This window comes from Rhineura floridana, chromosome 1, assembly GCF_030035675.1.
Source record: "Rhineura floridana isolate rRhiFlo1 chromosome 1, rRhiFlo1.hap2, whole genome shotgun sequence".
Classification (NCBI taxonomy): Eukaryota; Metazoa; Chordata; class Lepidosauria; order Squamata; family Rhineuridae; genus Rhineura; species Rhineura floridana.
Genome location: NC_084480.1, coordinates 276026475 through 276038940, shown reverse-complemented (window position 1 = coordinate 276038940; position 12466 = coordinate 276026475). Strand labels below are relative to the sequence as shown.

Below are 12466 nucleotides of genomic sequence, written 5' to 3'. Positions count from 1 at the left end.
ATGTTCTTTCAAGAAAGTGCAATTTATATCTCTTTTGACTTCACCTCACACTTGGGCGCAGCGTTGCCTGCCCTGATGGGAAAATGACCCCTGCATTTAATCACCTAAGTAATAAACATTTAAGGCCACGTGGCCCTGCATTATCACATGGTCACAAGAAGCCTTTCCGGCATCTGCTTCTCTCACCCCACTAACCCACTAAATGCCTGCCGTGAACCTCATTTGCCAGACTAAGAACACGGCAATCCCGTCAGTCTGTCTTGCTCGTGTTAGATGAACTCAACCTGCTTGACACACGCTCTCAATAAAACATCCGTCTCTGGAAGGAGGAAGATTTTGTAACATGCATTGGCTTGACGGAAAGTTTAGGAGGCGGTGGACACTTCTTCGTCTTCAGACTGCACGTCTGAACGCGACTTGTTTTTACCACACGGTGCAGCATGAAGACGAGGGTGGGTGGAGAGGGAGAGAGAAAGAAAAGCATAACGTGTATTACAGGCAGGACAGGCGCACGAGAGAAGGGGCTGGGCTGGCTGTAAGCCAGAGAATTTGACAGAGAGGGGCGCCCCCGCTGTAGGCAAGCAAGGTGCCAGCCTCTCCGCGCTTTCTTCTCAGCAGAGTCCCTGGAATGCCGCCTCCCTCGTCATTCGGCCGCCGCCGCCAGCAGCGCCTGTAGTGTTGAGTCTTGCGAGCTGGCGCTCATGCGCATTGCCGGCGATGCTCGCGCGCTGTCCTCTCCGGCTGCGCTTCTGCTCCACCTCTTGGCGCTGCTGCTGCTGCTTTCTCTGTCCTTCTCCTGCGTGAGGGACCCAAGTAGAAGCTGCTCGCTCTTGGGTTGCCACCCTTCCTTTGCCCTGCGCCTCTCCTGCTGTTAGGAAGCCCTTTTTTGTTTGTTCTTCGCAACGCATTTCTCTCCCCCCGCCTTTGCTCTGTTTCCCGCTGCCCCCACCCCACCGTTTTATTTGCTAAGGCAGATTGAGGAGAGAAATCGGAGCGGACTGCTGCACTGTGGGCTCGAAGCTGCCAGGACCAGCGGGTTTGGACTCGGTGCCTCAGCCTGCTGCCTTTCGGAGCGCGGGGTCCGCAGCCCTAGCGCTGCAGTACCGAGGCCGCCAGAGGGGGCGTGGGACCTTTAGGATCAAGAGGGATTCAGCACCCTGAGAGACTGGGCTCTGTTCTGCTGCTGACAGGATAACCTATCGGTGTGTCTGGATCTCTGGTAAGTTGAGATGAGGTTTGCAGCATTCAGTGGGTAAAACGGAAGGTGCTGGAGCGGCAATATCTTTCTGGAAACCTCATACTCTCTAATCCTAAAGTGTATGGGAGATAGATGGTGGCTATCTGTGGATATCCAGCAGTGTGGACAATGCACTCCTCAAATGCCCGACTTTTGTGCAGAATGATTTTGTAGACAGAACTTTCAGTGGTGGGCTCCAAAATGGAGGGCAGAAGGAGCAGCGGCATAAAGAGGCAGCCTCACACACCTTCTTAGAAGTGGCTTGTCTGTGGCAGATGGACAGTAATCTGGCCAGAGGATGGGGGAGCATAAATAACCTGGGAGCAGCAGCCTGGTATAAGCCCAAGATCCACAGTATACTTAATTCCTAAGAAATCTCACGGATTTGCAATTTCTGTTGTATGAGAACTTTTCTGAAACCAGCGATTGAGGAGTTGCAGCTTTTAGGCTGTGATCTGAAGAACAGGTGCACGCTTTCTGAGAAGTGTCTCCCACTGTATTAAGTGGTGCTTACTCCCAAGGAACTTGGGAAGAAAGTTGCATTGAAATAACTGTGACAGCTTCCAAGTATGTGTGTGTTTTTAACTACAGTTGTGGTGCTGGTTAATTGATATGAATTTACATTTGTAGTGGCGGTTGTGCAATGCTGTGTGTGATGATGTGTGGTGGATTTATGTTCCTGCTCAGCTTGCTGGGTGGTCTAGCGAAAATCTCAGCCTAAATTAAAGTGAAGGAAAGGATAAATGAAGTAAGCATTGTAAACACACTTGTGTCTGAGAAGTGCTTTAGAATGTGAAACAATATTGCAGTGAGAGGGACTGCTACGGGGAGAGAAACAGTATAGGTAAGGCTATAATTCTGTATTCATTTAACAGGTATTAAGCTCCTCACTGTGAACTCAGTGAGGCTTAATTTTGAGAAGGCATCCATAGGAGTCTGCTGCACAAGATGCATGCATGGTACAATATCTGCAGAAACTAGGTGATGGCTGCCAACCACAGATCACTTGATCTCAAGGTCTCTGTTTTTGTTTAGGTCCCAAAAATTAGCACCTAAATTATGAAATTAGGGCTCTGGAGATTATATCCTTTAAGCTTTCCAAGTAAGAATTCTTACTTGGAAGTAAAGATCACAAGAGGTCAAGTAATGGTGGATGTAGGACTGGAGTACAATAGTTTGCGTTTGTGATTATGATCTCATACAGTGCCATTGACTTCAGTGGAAGTATTTCTGAGTGAACGATTTGTATTATTTTATTTATTTATTTATTGCATTTATATACCGCCTCATAGCCGAAACTCTCTGGGCGGCTTACAACAATTAAAAACATTAAAAACAAGTATACAAATTTAACACCATACCAAACTAAAACCCATAAAAACCGATAGGCAAGTTAAAAACGTGCTATTCAAATGCTGTTAAAATGCTGTAGGTGGGAAGGTTGGGATGTGGGGCAGGCAATTGTACTAGCAGGGAGGAAAATCTTTTCAGAACAGCCAGTAGATTGTACAGGGAAGGAAGAAAGGGAGCATGTGGCCAGAGTAGGTACACACATACAGCCTGTGTAGTTTCCCTGTCACTGTGCAGTAAAACTGTAAAGTGTGCTATGGACAGCTGCTGGCAATCATTAGTAATCTTTGACAATTGATTAGTTGCTAAGTCACTGCTTATATCCCCACCTCTTTTCAAAAGCACTTACAGTTTATGCATGTGCTGTTCATTGAAAATCTGATGTTTTTGACAGCAATGGAGCATCATTAAATCTATATAAAGTAGTACAAAACATTAAGTATGGCTCTCCATGGATATAATATTAAACCATGGTTAGTCTTCCTTCACTGTGAGTTGCAGTCCAGTGTTATGCAGATTTACTTAGAAGTCAGCTTCCTTGTGGGTGCATTGGCTGCAAAGCTGCATGTGATATGGTTTGAAGTGGATTTGCAAATGATGGTTTGTGTTAACCATGGTTAAGCAGTACACCTGCACCTAGCAAATAATGGTTAAGACAGTTTTCCAGTCTTTCTATTCTCTGCTTTCAAAATGACAAGCAAATTTCACTGGTGTCTCCCTATACATCTCTCTGGTAAATTTATTTATTACACTTTTTAATCCCGCCAAAGAGCTTACAGCAGTACACAAGGTACATACTCATGCACTCTCATTGTATCCTTGCAACAGTCCTGTGGGGTATATTAGGCTAAGAGATCATGACTGGCCTAAGACCACCTAATGAGAGTTGCTGCTAAGTGCGGATTTAAACCTAGATCTCCCTCCTCTTAGTCCAACACTCAAAACAGCTACATCAACTGGCTGTCATACTTGCCTTTGGACCAAAGCCTAGCTTGGCATGCTAAACCATGGCTTCCTTCACTGTACATTTGGGATCTTCACTGGTTAAAGCATTACATCATGGCTTTCGCTACTAACCATGGCTACGTGTTGTGTATGTAGTGAGCCGGTGGATTGATTGGAAGATATTTTTGTCATGTATTGACCATCATCTTCTAGGACCTAACTAGCACATAGTTGCTCCCCTCTCACATGAGGAGCATTCCACTGTCCCCTGCAGCTGCATTCCCTAAAATGCATCTCCAAGGTTAAGTCCCATGAGGCACAAGCAACTGCTACTAGAAGAATGTTGCCCATCTTGCTGTGCACCAATAGAGCTACTTCCCCCTCCAAAAAATAAATAAATAAATGATGGAGGCATATGTGTGTGTTTGTGAATGCCCCCATGGTAAATACTTCCACTGTTATTTGAGGGGAAACCCTGTAGCAACTCGTGCAACAGAAGAGCTTTTCAGCTGCACAACACTAATAGACCTAATTATCTATATACACAGCCAATGGTTTATGTGGTTGAACCGTAATGCTTTGAATAGTAGAACTTCTTAACCTTTCATTTTGATCTGTCACCCAGAGATCTGCATTTAAGCACTGAATACTTGAACTGATTAAATTTGTAAAGGGAGTAGACATTTCGAGTAACACCAGGCAACTGAACAACAAATGCAGGGAAGTACTTGTTTTGAAGCCACAAATCTAGCTACAAAATGTATTTTTATGTGTAATGCCATAGTATCATTTTGATATGTTTGGCTTTCTCTGTGTTTAAATTATTCTATCATCTTACAAAATATTGTTTGTTATTTCTGCTTGACAATGGAGAAAAGCTTGTTAGTACATCTTAATAATTTGGTATAGTATTGGGATTCTGCCATTGCAAAATGTTTACAGGAAAATAGCCCTAGAACCAATCAAATGTACTGGTGTCATCTTCTCATGAGACTGTACCTCTAAGAATGCACTTGAGGATTATATCGTGTACTCCCACATCTTTGTAGCAGTTTATGTAATGTAACAACTCAAAACATCTTACTTGAAATACTGGTTTTATATACTTCCAAGCAAGTATGCTTATGATCAAGATAGTCTTAATCTTTACTGTACTTAATATGAGACATACTGTGTCAAATTCCGTTGCAATTGTTGTTCTACTATTCTAGTAATGCAATACCCCCACCTTTTAAAGCTTCAGTTGTCCAGCAAGGATTCAGTTTTGCTGTATGCCAAATCTTTTGGAGAATATTCAGTGTCTTTAAGTGATAAAATATTTTCCATGTGAAGCCCACAGAAATTATTCTTATGGTTTACAAGCTCATGCACTTCCAAAACACACAACATTAAGCTGAGATTATAACTCTTGGTCACTTTTAGCCCTGTAAGCAGAACTGATTACACCTGAAGTTCTAGCATATAAGCATCTGAATCCTAAATATTCCTCCCAGTGCATCACTGTGCAGCTGGCTGTTGCATCTCGTAGATCTTGCACTGAATGTGAGCCAAAGTAGTCGCAGGAACTGCTTGGATGACTAAAAAGCTAGAAAGATTGTTTTAATCCTAAAAATGCACATAAATGATTTTCTCTAATTCCTTTTGTAAAAATATCATTTAATGAAAAATTAATCTGCAGTCTAATTCTTAATGCATCTCAAAACCCAGAGCTCTGCATAAATCTAATTGCAAGGAGTTTTACTGACAATATGAGGGCAGGGGAAGGGTTAGTTCATGCATCAGTTTCCCAAGGACTCCATTAAGTAACTTAAGCTCCACATTCAACCAGCCATTAAAATGATTTTAATTTGGTAGACGGCACCATCTGGAGTCTTCTTTTTAAGGGGAAAACAATTCATAATCTAATGAGAAATTGTTAAAAGAGCCATGTTTTTTTTTCTTCCGACAAGGGGCTTTCATTGAATTCTCTTTATTGCAAAACTTGGAAGTAATTAGTTAGGAAAAACAAATTACTTGTAATTTATTACTTTTTTGAGGAACAAGTGGGTGATTTCTTTGCATTTTGATTGTAATAGAATGAGGAGTAATTTTATTACTTTTGAGGTGTAATTGTAATGTTTCCAGCATTACTTTTGCGCATTACCAGGGGGAAGGGGAGTGGGGAAGTCTTCTGCTCCTCTGATTTGTGGATGAAAAGCATGTGTCTGAAACTGGATTTCTGTGCAGTGTTGCTCTTCCCTTGCACTCTATGGGTGTTTAGGAGACAATGAGGGAGGAGGTGGAGAGTGAGACGGGGTGGAGTGGAAAGAGAAAATTGTTAAAATGGATGATGGTGGAGAAGAATGGAGTGGTGGAAGAAAGGAGCTGGAGGGTAAGGTTGTGGATGTAGGAGCCAGCAGCAGAATGGAGATGAAGAACTGTAGAGGTGAGAGACAATGATGTGTATGTTAATACTGTGTTTGCACTTGGTGCGCAAAGTGACCCCTGCTACCCTCCTTGGCTACTTTGCTGCATTTGCAGGGTTTTAACTTTTTTGCACCCCAGAGGAAAATGTTTGCTTGGGCTTGTGTGCCTTAGTTGATGGCACGGCAGGGTCTGGAAGGTGGCTGAATGAGGGAGACAACATTTACTGGCTGAGAGTGTGTGTGTGTGTGGGGGGGTTGCGCTTGGTTTGGCGTGCGAAGCTCTGAATGGTGGCCTTTGCCTCTCTCTCCACCACCCTTACCCTTGCCACGTCAGTTTGTTCATTTCAAAACAAGAGAGTTTAGCATCACAGCTGATGATCAGTATTCATGTTTCCTTGAAGTGCACACATTGTAGCTGCTAGAGTTTAAAATTTTCATGAGTGTTCTATTTACTTGGCAATATATTATGATTTTGGCTCACATTATCCAAAAGGTGATTAACACAACAGAATTTTGAACTGAAATTCCTTCATTGACATGTAGGCATGTAACCAATTAAAATGTTTTGGTCTATTGACTGACTAGCTTTTAAATGATAGATTGATAAAATAGGTGCACACAACGTAAAATTTCATTGTTTCTTTCTTTCTTTTTTAAGGATCTGAAGCTTGCATGTCTATAAATATATAAGTTGAAACAACCAGATTTTGCTTTGGAGTCTGGTAGCTCTCTTTTGATTCACTAGAAAAGACAATAATGCTGGGGAAAACAGAAGGGAGTAGAAAAAGAGGAAGGCCAAATAAGAGATGGATTGACTCCATAAAGGAAGCCACAAACCTGAACTTGTAAGATCTGAACAGGGTAGTTCATGACAGCTGCTGTTGGAGGTCACTGATTCATAGGATCACCATAAGTCATAATCGACTTGAAGGCACATAACAACAACAAAAGCTCTATTTACACTTCCCTTTTCAGCTGGATCAGTAAACCAATCCTGGGGATCTACAAAAAAATGAATTGATGCAATCTTTGCATATCTTTCTTCTATCTTATATAATTGGGGAAGGTTTCTAGCCTACCATCTAGCTTTATCTGTATTGTATCAAGGGCAATGAAATTTGAGGATGCAGTAAGGTTTTATAGTTTCGCTAGAGCTTTAACAGTTCAGAGCAAACGAATTATGCTACAGTCCTAACCCTACTTATCTGGGAGTAAGCCCCTTTAAATTAAATGGGACTTACTCTGAGCAGACATGGTGAGGATTACACTGTAAAGTTGAAAACTTACGGCAGCCTTTCCCAACCTTTTGGTCTCCAGATGCTGTTGGACTACAACTCCCATCAACCCCAGCCAGTATAGCCAATGGTCAGGAATAATGAGAATTGTAATCCAGCAATGTCTGGGGACTGAAAGGTTGGGCAAGGCTGCTGTAAGTTTTTAAATCAAAGAAAGATTTATTAAAGACCTTTTAGTGATATAAAAAATGTCTGACCAAATGTGTGTATATGAAATTTTGGGCAACAGGGGCAGTGTTCCTCATTTAGGCAATATTGGGCCAAGGGAAGTTTGGCAAGGGTATGGAGTGGGTCATTTTGGGAGGTGGGGGTTATAGTGGCTTTCACACTGTTCCTCTATGCAGCCCTTCTCTCAAATTGCAAATAATTGCTCTTCCACTGTGCCCTCTAGCCTGATGTTGCTTTGGCACAGTCATTAACCAAAATGGAGACAATAGTTAAGAAATCAGAAGAAGATTAGGACTGAGGAGGGCAGCTATGAGTGAACTAGAAAAGGTCCTCAAATGCAAACATGTATCACTGAACACTAAAGTCAGGATCATTCAGACCATGGTATTCCCGATCTCTGTGTATGGATGTGAAAGCTAGACAGTGAAAAAAGTAGATAAGAGAAAAATCCACTCATTTGAAATGTGGTGTTGGAGGACAGCTTTGCGCATACCATGGACTGCAAAAAAGACAAATAATTGAGTGTTAGAACAAATTAAACCAGAACTATCGCTAGCGAGTTCCTCCAACGTCATCTGGATCAAGGAAGTCGGAGGCTTTTTATTTTATTTTATTTTATTTATTTTTCATTTTTATTTTTATTTCAATTTTGTTATTTTTTATTTTTTATTTTTTATTTTTATTTTATTCTTTATTTTTATTTTATTTTTTATTTTTATTTTATTTTAATTTAATTTATTCTATATATTTTTTATTTTATTTTATTTTATCATTATTTTTATTTTTATTTTCATTTTGATTTTTTAATTTTAACTTTAAGCTAATTTTAGGGGTGGGGAGCCTGCCTGATCGGCAGAAGGGGAGGGGGACATGTGTAAGCCGGAGGGGAAGAATGTGGGGAGCTACGGTATCGTGAGGCTTGGCGGCAGACCCTGGATGGGCGGAGATGGCAGGCCACGCCAGGTTAGGGGAACAAGGGATAGATGTATTGTACCCATCCCTTGTTCCGGGCCTGCCCTAAACCAGAAGAGAACTGGGGGATGTAAGACTCCATCCAATCTTCGACTGCTGTTATGTAACGCCAGGTCTGTAGTTCAGAAAACATCACTCATCCATGATCTTATTCTGGATGAGCATGCAGACCTGGCGTGCATTACGGAGACCTGGCTGGACGAGGCCTCGGCTCCTATACTTGAGGCCATGTGTCCAGCGGGTTTCCAAGTTTGTTGATTGTATGTACTGGAGGTTGGGACCAAAGGGCAGTTTAGGAATTCTGCTGATGTACCGCCCACCCCGCTGCACGGCAGACTCCCTGGCCGAGGTGCTCGAGGTGGTCGCGGCTGTACGGTTGTTTACCCCGAACTTATTGGTTTTGGGGGATTTCAACATGCATGCCGAGGCCATTCTCACTGGAGCCCCTCGGGATTTCATTGAAACCATGACTTCATGGGAACTGCACCTAAGTAATATGGGTCCCACCCATGTAGCTGGCTATACCATTGACCTTGTATTTGTCGCGGGAGAGAAGGAAAGTGATCTGAAGATGGGGACTGTTTCTTCTAGCCCTGTGTCATGGTCAGATCACTACCTGGTGAAATTGGATCTCTCTGTGCCGCACACCCTCCGCAGGGGACAAGGACCTATTAGGATGGTCCGCCCCAGACGCATGATGGAGCCTATTGGATTCCTAAATGCGCTGGGTGATCTGGAGCTAACTGAAGGCCACCCGGTCGAAGCCCTGGTGAGGGAGTGGAATAGGGAGATCACTAGGGCAATAGACCGGGTGGCACCGAAACGTCCTCTTCTCCTGAATAGAACTCAGACTGCACCCTGGTATACACCACGGTTACGCAGTCTGAGGCAGGAAGTGAGACGACTAGAGCGCCAATGGCGGAAATCGTGCACTGAAGGTGATTGGACACTGGTTAGAGCGGCAATAGTGGCCTACCAGCGGGCAACAAAGGCAGCAAAGAGGCAATTCTTTGCTGCCTCTATTGTGTCGGCAGAGTGCTGTCCCAGGAGGTTGTTCCAAGTGGCCCGAAGCCTGGTCGGTCCAGTAGCGCAGGAACCTATGGAACAATCAAAAGCCTCCTGTGACACATTTGTTAAACACTTTGCCGATAAAATCGAGCACCTAAAGGACAAGATTCCGTACGTCGTGGTTACAAGTAGGGGTCCAGAGGTGGCCAGTTGCAATCCGGTCTGCTGGGATCGGTTTCAGCCTCTTCTCTCTGATGAAGTGGACAAGGTGCTCTGTACTGTAAAACCAACCACTTGCTTACTTGATCCTTGCCCTTCATGGCTCGTTATGAGCTGTTAAGAGAGACTGGGCAATGGGATCAAGGCAATGGTAAATGCATCCTTGGAGGAGGGTGTAATGCCATTGCCCCTCAAGGAGGCAGTGATAAGACCTATTTTGAAAAAGCCCTCCTTGGATCCCCAAGATTTAAACAACTTTCACCCAGTCTCCAATTTACCGTTCTTGGGCAAGGTAATTGAGCGTGTGGTGGCAAAGCAGCTACAGACACACTTGGAGGAAGCAGATTATTTAGATCCTTTCCAGTTGGGCTTCAGGACTGGACACGGAACTGAAACAGCCTTGGTGTCAGGCCCAGGATGTGACTCAGGAACCAGACCAACGATTGTAGTTAATTCGTGTTTTATTAGGGTAATGTCCAAACAAAGACTGCGTTTTCTCATGAAGCAATACAGGGATACAGGTCCTGCGGCATTGGGAGAAAGTTGACAGAGCAAGGGACTTCTTCCCGCCTGTTCTTTAAGAAGGGGCCAAACGGGCGCGCAATCTTTCGCTCCTCCTTAACTGCCCCTCAGGTACTGCCCGCCTTCCCCCCCTTCTCTCCTGTCTTTTCAGCTGTCTGCGTGTGCGCGGTGAGGGGGGAAGCATCACCCCCTCCTCTTCTGAAGTTTCCGATTCCAGGATGGGGGATAGGGGAGGGGCTGATGGTAAACTGCCTCCCCGCTTTTCGGCTGTGAGCAGCCCTCCCTCTTCCCCCTCTTGCTCTGAGCCTGAAAGAGGGGAGGCGTGAGAATGTCCAGGGAGGGCTCAGGCTCCCCGTTGCTAAGCGACCTTATCACTGGCAGTTCCTCTGTTTCGTCTTCGCTCCAAAGGGGGGAAGTTCCTCCCCCTTCTCTCTGCCATCCGTCCGAATACTCTTCTCCCAACTCTCCGGGATCCAGCTCCCCGGGATTGGGACCCCAGCTCTGCCTTCTGACACCATCCCCCCTCCCAGGCTGTGCCCCCCTCCCCTTGTCTGGCTTGGGACAGTAGGGAAAACGTTGATGGAAAAGTTTTACCAATTCTGGAGCATGCACATCAGCTGCATCTTCCCATGATCTGTCAGCCACCCCATAGCCTTTCCAGTGAATCAAGTACTGCAGCTTGTGGCGTCTGATCCTGGAATCTAAGATCTCCTCAACTTCAAACTCAAGCTGCTCATTTACCAGGAGTGGAGCTCCGGGAGGTTCCTCCGGCCGTAACTCACTGGGAGGGGCGGCTTTCGTTAAGAGGGATCGATGGAACACAGGATGTATTTTAAACATGTCAGGCAGCTTCAGTCAGTACGCCACGGGATTGATTTGAGTTTCTATTTCGAAAGGACCCACCCTCTTGTCTTGTAATTTTCTATATTTGCCCGGCATCTGGAGGAAGCGGGTGGACAGCCATACCTGGTCTCCCGGTTGAAGGGGGGGGCCCTCCTTCCTGTGCAGGTCAGCAACTCGCTTGTACTCCGTTTTGGCTTCGTTTAACTGCTGTTTCAGTGTCTGTTGCGCCGCTTGCAATTCCTTAAGGAAGTTCTCAGCTGCCGGTACCAGCATTCCTTCTGAGCTGCTTGGAAAGACTTTAGGATGGAATCCATAATTAGCGAAGAACGGGGTTTGTTGAGTGCTGGAGTGCAGAGAATTGTTGTAGGCGAACTCTGCAAAATGCAAATATGATACCCAGTCAGTCTGTTGATAGGACACATAACTTCGTAAATATCTTTCCAAAACGGCGTTCAAGCGTTCCGTCTGCCCATCTGTCTGGGGGTGATGGTCGGAGGAGAGTTTTAATTCCATCTGCAACTGTTTCCACATTGCTCTCCAAAATTTGGCTGTGAACTGAGTTCCTCGGTCTGAGACTACGCTGTTTGGCAATCCATGCAGCCGGTAGACTTCTTTTATGAATAACTTGGCCATTTCTTTAGCCTCTAAGGCCCCTGCACAAGGAAGAAAGTGTGCCATTTTGGTAAGTAGATCCACCACTACTAAGATGGCTGTCATTCCTTGGGACTTGGGTAGATCAGTTATAAAATCCATGGAGAGGTCCTTCCAGGGTTCGTGTGGGACAGGCAACGGTTGTAACAGTCCTGCTGGTGTCCCTGTTTGTGTTTTTGTCCGCAGACAGACAGAGCAGGACTTTACATAACTCTCAATATCCCGACGCATTTTAGGCCACCAGAAGTCCTTGGCCACGTTCTGAATGGTCTTGTAAATCCCAAAGTGTCCCGCTGTGATGGAATCATGACACTGCCGTAGGATTCTGAGCCTTAATTCCCCTTCTGGCACATATCTGGCGGTTTTGAACCATAACAGTCCATTTCTCCAGTGAAAGGTTACTTCTGAGTCTTGACCTTGTCCCGTCTCCTGCTGATATTTTAGCATGTCTGCATCTTCTTGTTGTGCCTTTTTGAGTTCCTCTTCCCATGAAGGCTGGCATACTCCCAACGTTAATTTCTCTGGCGGGATTACGTACTGAGGCTGGTCCTCAGATTCACTTTCTTTGTATTGTGGCTGTCTGGGTAAGGCATCCGCTCTCTGGTTTTTGGCTTGGGCATGGTAAGTAATCTGGAAGTTAAACCTAGTGAAGAACTGGGACCATCTTATCTATCTCTGGTTCAGCTTTCTGGCTGTTTGGAGGCTTTCAAGATTCTTGCGGTCGGAGCGCACTTCAATTCGATGAGAGGTCCCCTCTAGGTATTGTCTCCAGTTTTCAAAAGAGTCCTTGATGGCCAGCAGCTCCTTCTCCCAAACTGTGTAGTTCTTCTCTGCAGGCTTTAACTTCCGAG

The 12466-nt window shown here is 44.7% G+C and overlaps 1 protein-coding gene across 3 annotated transcripts in view; it reads left to right on the top strand.

Moving 5' to 3' along the window:
• Nucleotides 1–740: 740 nt before the first annotated feature.
• The window catches only part of PAG1 (phosphoprotein membrane anchor with glycosphingolipid microdomains 1), a 180625-nt gene continuing 168899 nt past the window's right edge, over nt 741–12466 (top strand). For all 3 annotated transcript variants that reach the window (XM_061602165.1, XM_061602143.1, XM_061602110.1), the window contains exon 1: nt 741–1219. The gene's annotated coding sequence lies outside the window, so the exon portion shown is untranslated. The remainder of the gene's footprint in view (nt 1220–12466) is intronic.